The sequence below is a fragment of the Ascidiella aspersa genome, chromosome 3 (assembly GCF_963924565.1).
Source record: "Ascidiella aspersa chromosome 3, kaAscAspe10.2, whole genome shotgun sequence".
Taxonomy (NCBI): Eukaryota; Metazoa; Chordata; class Ascidiacea; order Phlebobranchia; family Ascidiidae; genus Ascidiella; species Ascidiella aspersa.
Genome location: NC_139449.1, coordinates 11,046,241 through 11,053,729, shown reverse-complemented (window position 1 = coordinate 11,053,729; position 7,489 = coordinate 11,046,241).

Sequence of the window (7,489 nt, the reverse complement as noted above, 5' to 3'; positions counted from 1 at the left end):
TCACAAATAAGCAGTTATTTTAAGATGTGGCGTCATGAAAAGCATAACCTTGTAACAACACAGTTCGTTTAATTGGTTGAAGTCTGTTATTGGTCAGGTGTTACACTTTCAATACAAAATATATCGTTCAAGTTGCATGGACTTTTATTTTCGATGTTGCGGTAGAACGTACGACTTTGGGCTAAACCAATTTTATAAAAATGGGATAAAATATTCTATAGTAACATATTTTTTTGTTGCATTTACTTATTAAAAATAGGCCATACATACATTTTTTATGGCCCCTGGGATCCGCCCCTGATCGAAAGTATACGCTACCCTGATTTAAAGCATACGCTAATCCGCGCAAGATAAATGTCGACCTTAATTCCTGATCAGTATCAGCAGAAATACAGGCTGCTGTATGATTTTTTATTTACATGGTTGAAAGGCGTTCTATCGTCAATTCGTTTGACATTCCAAGCTTGGCATTTGCGTGACAACTCTAGACTAGACGATTTAGAGATGTCGAAAAGATTAAAGTTTACGCTTTTTTCGTGGGAAATTTGCTACGTTTACTACATAACTTTAAAGGTGACTTCCGTTCACACAAAGGACTTGTTCCGGTGACAAGATTTAGATTTCAGCAAAGTTTCGTTTTTAAAGTGACAAATGTTGTGATAAACCTAAAAATAATCGCCCAATAACAAATAAGCAATAAGCGCAACCTTGAAATTAGCAATAAGAAGAAAGAAAACGAGAGTGAAATTGAAAACAAGTTGCATTGACGCACCCGAACAAAGTCAATTAACATATGTCCTAACAAACAATATTTACATAGCAGGCCTAACACCGCGTGGAAACTGACTAACGGCCACACGTTTTTCTCCTGATACGTAAATAAATACGGCGTTGGCGGTTTTAGAACATTAACAGCGCTTAGCGTTAAATGGTTTATTCGGCAAAACAGCAATTGCGTGTCTGGCCGTAGCACATAAATGCCAACAATAAAATAACTGTTGCACCGAATATTTCATTGTTTGTTTGAGCGTTATTGTTTGTCTGTTTTATCGTTTGTACGCGACGCGTGTTCTTTTTTATAGATTTTCCACCTTTGCAGCTCACCTTTCACGCTTTATTTCTTATCTTATCACGTTTTCTGTTGGCATCTAATAATTAGTTACATTTGGCACTTAACCATTTTCCCCCTAAGTCAGTGTTTCTCAACCTCTATTCGCGGCGACCCATAAGTGTAAGTATGACGACTACGGTTTGGCGACCCAATTGTTTTTTCTTGTAAGCAAACTAAAAAATAGCTTCTTGTTAAGCGAACAACAAAATCGGCATTAGCATAAAGAATTTCGAATTTTAATAACTATTATTAGACACTATTTGTATTGGTTCCTTAATTTTTCTAATTGAGAAATCTTGCTCAGAAACAATCTCAATTAGTATAAACATGTGAATTACTGCAGTCAGCGACCCAACCAAATCAAACAGCGACCCAATTTTGGGTCGCGACCCATAGGTTGAGAAGCACTGGCATAAGTTACGGTGATCCAAGAATACAAACAGCAAATGAGGCGGTCGGGTTTTGGGAGAGATAGAATAACATTTGGAGACTTTTTCAATTTAAGTTTCTGCCATTTTTTAGACGTTGGCCGCTTTTTATTGTTTTACGCATTTTATATTTTTACTTACAGCCTATATTAATACAGTTTAAAGTCACTTCGTGTAGCACTTGCATCCGACAGGCCGTAAAGTAGGGCTCCTGCAGTTCGGCGTAAACCAATAACATCCAATGATTGTAACAGCGCTATCGTTTAAAAGCTTTTTAAGAAACCATTTTTTTAAGCTTACTACAAACCTTTTGAATGGTCTAGTGCTATAGATTTAATTATCCATTATTTTTTTCCAGTAAGACGAAGATTTTACATTCTAGTCCTTCTACGTGCTCAAATAACTTTGGCGTGCGTCGCATGCTATTCCCTGGATTATCGTCGAATGAATACTTAAAGCAGCCCTGCGACTTGTTAAACTAGTGCATCGTGTTAATATACACGCACGACGCAGGTGGTTCATCCTACTAACCAAAAGGTATTCAGATTAAATTTTAACTATAAATAAATTCCGTACATTGTCGCATGACAACCGAACATGCCTCTTTCAATTCAATTCTAACCAATATTAAGGTTTATTGCGGTTCAAAAAAGGAAGCTATTTTTACTAACCACATTTAATGACCAAATGAGTAAAGCGCCTAGTCACCCTAAACTGACAGATCTGATTGCGTGCTGCTACGTATCTCTAACCTCCCGAAAGGACAAACGTGCTCGGGTGTTTGCCAGACTTACATTTTGTGAATGCACAAAGGGGCAAACGAGATCATTCTTTTATAAATGTGCTTCAACGAAAGACAACCTTTCACATTTCGGAAGAACGTGTACGACCCTGTTTATTGCGTAAATAGGTCTCCTAAAAATAGCTTTTAACCAAACGTTTGTCAGGCCTACAATATATCTGTATCCTTTTTAACCAAATTAAAATAAATTAAAACCTTAAAATTCAGGAAAGGTAACCCACGGGCTACGGGCAGTGTTAACTTCCTGAATACTAAACAAACATTTCCACTATCGTTTTGCTTTAACTTAGACTTCATTTATAATAATTTTCGTCAAATAATTTTTTTAGTAATTAAAAATGACCTAAAACACTTGCACCACATCGACGTTCATTGTCCTAAGGCGCCACTCGTCCTACTCCTAGCATCTTACAATTTCTCGATATTCCTTTTTACAGGCTTTCTTTTTGACGCTTGGTTGAATTTCACGCCTGCCTGGTCGCTCAGCAGGCACAATGGGACATGCAACAGAAGGCAATAACATGGATTTCGATAACACCATAGTAAGCTATAACAAAATAGTGACCAAGTGACCTAAACGGGCTAACTGTTTGCGACTTTGGGTATTTGTTTGCCGATGAGTTGACCGTCTTACTAGTACAAACTACTGGTGAACCTGAATGCAGTGACTAAATCTGTACTGCGAGGCAAATAAGGATACGGGGCCTACGTTTCTGGTTGTCCATGTTAATCGTGTACAAAGATTGTTTACTCCTGTCGGGACACCACATGTTCGGCTGTTCGCTAGTTGACTGTAGTAAAACCGTAAAGCAGTTTACTCCTTTGTTTTACAATACAGATACAATAAGATCTAGCGAGCATATATTGCTTAAATTGAATAAATATAATCTTAAGGAATTAAATACGAAATAAATAAAACCCTCTGAATCCATCATTTTGTATTCCTCGAACTAACCTACCTACTGAGCTGTAGACAAAAAGCATTAAACAAGTTTGTCTCTAAATATCCTGAGCCTATTCATAAGTAGGCTAAGTAGGTCACCCGCTGTGAATAACAACAAAAATACAAAAGGGCCAAGCGTAAAAAAAATGCCTGCTGCAAACTTGCTGTATTGAAAATTAAGCGCTGAAATCGGACGCCAAAGCTATTTGCTTCTCGAAAAGATGGTTCAGGTCATATTTTAACGTTTTAAATTTACGCCAGAATGAATATTATATTTGGTTTTCTAGGCCTATCAAAATTTAGCTGAGTTCCGCACAGTCGGACTGTGTAAGACCACTTTTGCAACTTGGTAACTTATTTGACAACTCGCATAATTTGTCAACGTGTTCGTTTGATTTCACAATCGATTGAAAACCTTTTCTAGATGTGACAATGTAGCAAAAACTTTTTACGAACAAGCTGCTGAATGGAATTTGACACAAATTCAATGCGATCGCACCTGGGGCTGCTACCTTGCTATGCAAACCTCCTTTAAATTTCAACGGCGCAGTAATACGATAGTTACAAAGGCTTGTTTTATTTTCAAGTCGTGAGCGCGCGTTTGGTAACTGCAAATACGACTTCCTATATTGTGGCCGCATGTCATTTTTGCTGGACACTTGTTATCTTTACGACTTCACAGAATTTCCTTCAATTATTCGTCTTTCCACAGTTCGGTGCTTACTTTTCGGATAAGTAGAAGTTTTTGTTTTATAAAATCATTCACATCAACAACAAATTTTGTAGCTATAGGTAAAAAGCACCCGAAAAATGTGAATCAACCTTGGAATTACCATGTCGATGATGACGTATTAAACAGAAATATAAGCAGGTAAACAAGTTACGCCACTACGTTCACGAAGTTTAGTTTTTTCAATGCAATGGTTGGCTTAGGTTGTTCCTTTATTGCAGATATATTTTGTGGTTCAGAAGTATTAGCATCTAGCGTGAAGCGTGAAATCAACGTTTGATATTTTTATACCTATTTTTCATTCTTTACGGCAAGACAATGGTATGAATTTTGCGAAACCCTTATCCCTTATCTACACACACTAAGGTAATAACAAATACCGCACACTATATACTAGCCATAAATATTTTCTGGAATTGCCTACGGTTGCAAATTTGTAAACACACATTTTAACAAACTTTAGATGCATTTTATATTGCCAGGCGCCGCTTAGGGCTGCTGTAGCAAAAAATCTGGTCCAATGCCACTTGAAAAAGAGCGTCTTAAACCTTTTTGTTTCACCATTCGCTTCTGCAATATCGCACCGTAATGACGTCATACTTTGAAGAAACGTTTCCTGCTTTTGAGCAATCGCACTTGGTTACCGCTGAACTCATTCGGTTTTACATATACTGCATCACGTCTTATCAGATGTGATCGAATTTGCGTAACACTAACACGGGAGTACCAGCGATTACCACAGGCGTGGGGTTCTCTTCGGGTCCAGTCACGTACGAATCATCATCATTATATCTTTTTGCTATTTTTATTTTCGTCTCGAAACGTCAGTGGAAGTGCACATCCAATTATAATGAACATCGTTGATCAACTGATACGGAATGTCATTACTTGGCACAGGGGTAAATTCAAATTTATTGAATTTTCGAGAAGCATTCCTTCGCTTTTCCAGATTGCTGTGACACTAATTTCACAGAAGTTCTGCAACAGGTCACACGTTACGGGTCTAGGGAATTACTCAACGCAGTCCTAATTTTATTTTGATTGTAAAACATAACATAAAACACCAGTTCGTTTGTTGAATAATTTGCCAGTGGGGTAAGATTGAACAACAAAAGCTTTGCAATAGGTGGTTTACATTTCTACGTAGTTGTATATATTTACTTTTATAAAACTAAAACCACTCATAAGAATCTTATCCAAGTATTCAAATATTATCAAATTTCTTTAGTTTTTATTTTTAAATACGGTTAATTTGGCAACCAGTGGTTATGTTATATAATGATGTTCGCCAAACACAGTATTTGGACAGCAGCTTGTTTCTAACCCGTAACTGTCAAAAACACTGGTGGAAAGGCTGCAATATGCAACTTTATCAACAATGTTATATTTTCGATGGAATTGATATGCAATTTGTTTGCTAAAAATCCTTAAAGGTTTAAATTATCCCGTCTTAAGCCATGTGCTATAAGAAACCAAATCAGTAAAGGAAACTTAATCTGGGTAAAAGAAACACGTTTGTGGCCTTTGAGGCAAAATAAAGAATAAAACAGGTTGTTTTTACGCAAAACTATAAACGTTGCTCGTTCATTTAACGGTTCAAGCTGTCACAACATTATTTGATATAGGCCTATCAAATTTCCGTAAAATATGTGCTTTTGTTCTCTTTTGTTGATTTTTTCCTAACTTATACTACAATAAGTCAGTTGTGACATATTTTAAGCAGCCTGTAATACATATTTTAAGCTCCTTCTTCTTTTAGGGTCGAACCGGACAACGTCTATTTTGTTGAAAAGTTCCGTTTTGAACCTACGCAATCAACCCTATGGATTGATTCGGCTCCCCAGACATGATCTTTTAGTTGTTTGTAGGTTGTTTAGTCCAGCACGATATGTTTGGCTATAGGCCTATGTGGTTCCATTCCAAGAAGGTAAAAAATGTATAGTCGAATTTTAAGAAAAGCGCCATTCTCGAAACAAGTATATATGCTTTTTACGTTAATCATGTTTGGTAGTTTTTATTACGTTGAAGAAAATTGTCACCGGCGACTGTAATAATTTATAGTTTATTCAGCAGGCATTTATATTTTATTATGACGCAATTCGTGTTATAACTGCTTGAAAACGGAAATTATTCGATTTAGACTTTAGAGAAATAAATGTCATAGCCAACACCAATGTTGTAGTCACTTAATTAACAGTGCTTCCCAACCTTCTTCAGTTTGCGACCACCAACATTCAATGCAAGTTTTATTGTACGACCCACAATTAGATATGACGAAACGAATGAAAAACAAATTAATGAGAAAAGCAACAATGCATACATTACACATACATGCAATTACTATTAATGCGAAACTTGGGCTTGCATATTGGATTGTTACCCGTTTGTTACATTGTCAGGCCTACATAAATGTGACGTAATGACATTGCAATAATTTCCTGATCTAATAGAAAACTGTAACTTTTAGAAATGCTCCGCGACCCACCTTATATAGCTTCGCGACCCACCAATTGGTCGCGACCCACTGGTTGGGAAGCACTGACTTAAGTCAATGCATTTGCACGGTTTTAATTGGTTTCATTTAATGTTTTACTATGAAATCGGGTTATATATAACCTAATTTTTTCACTTAATACAACTAGCTATATATATATTTTGTGTTATATTTTAATTGAGTTACAGCTCCTAATCAGATAAATTTACTAATTTAAAAAGTTGATAATAATCAATTGCACAAATTCCCAAACGCTTGTAGGCGCCCGCAAGCTTAAGGCACTCGCTTAAAATTCCTCGTAATTTGATACTTAAAAACCGTTGTAAATTTTTTTCCAACTTATGACCCAAAATGAGCATTTAATAGCCTAGTAATTATGCCACTATACCGCAAATCCAAACAGGCTTTGTACAACAATATTCGTTTAGTCTTATCTCTAATACAAACGATTTAAAGTTCCATAAAATTTCATTTTTTTTGCTAACTACAGCTTATCTAGATTAGTAAACGATTTACAGAACTAGCTCTTTGTAGAACTAGAAATGTAGAACTATAGCTCTTTCAGACAACAAGTCAATAGATAAAAACCGTTCTTCTGGTGTATAAACAAAGTTATTAAACGACTTTTTGACGGCAGACCCCAGCTTTCCTCTTCAGTTTAAATAATTAAAACGAGAAAACGTTAGCCAACTATCATATTGTAAATTTAGTGCAAAAATAATATCGTAAAAGCTATATGTTAATTCCCAAAACTTGCTTGGAAAATTTAATCTCATTGCAAGTTGCTTTTAAAAGAAAAAAACGAAGTAAAATCCTATTATAACGCAAACAAGCACGAAAATGCAAAAAGAAAACATTTAAACCTCACTTTCATTTTAGATGACTTACCCTAAATATTAAAAAAACAATTTTTGTGACCTGAGAAAAAATAGCGAAAAACTTTCATTCCAGCCAGTAGGTGGCAGTAGGAGTTTCCTTTGA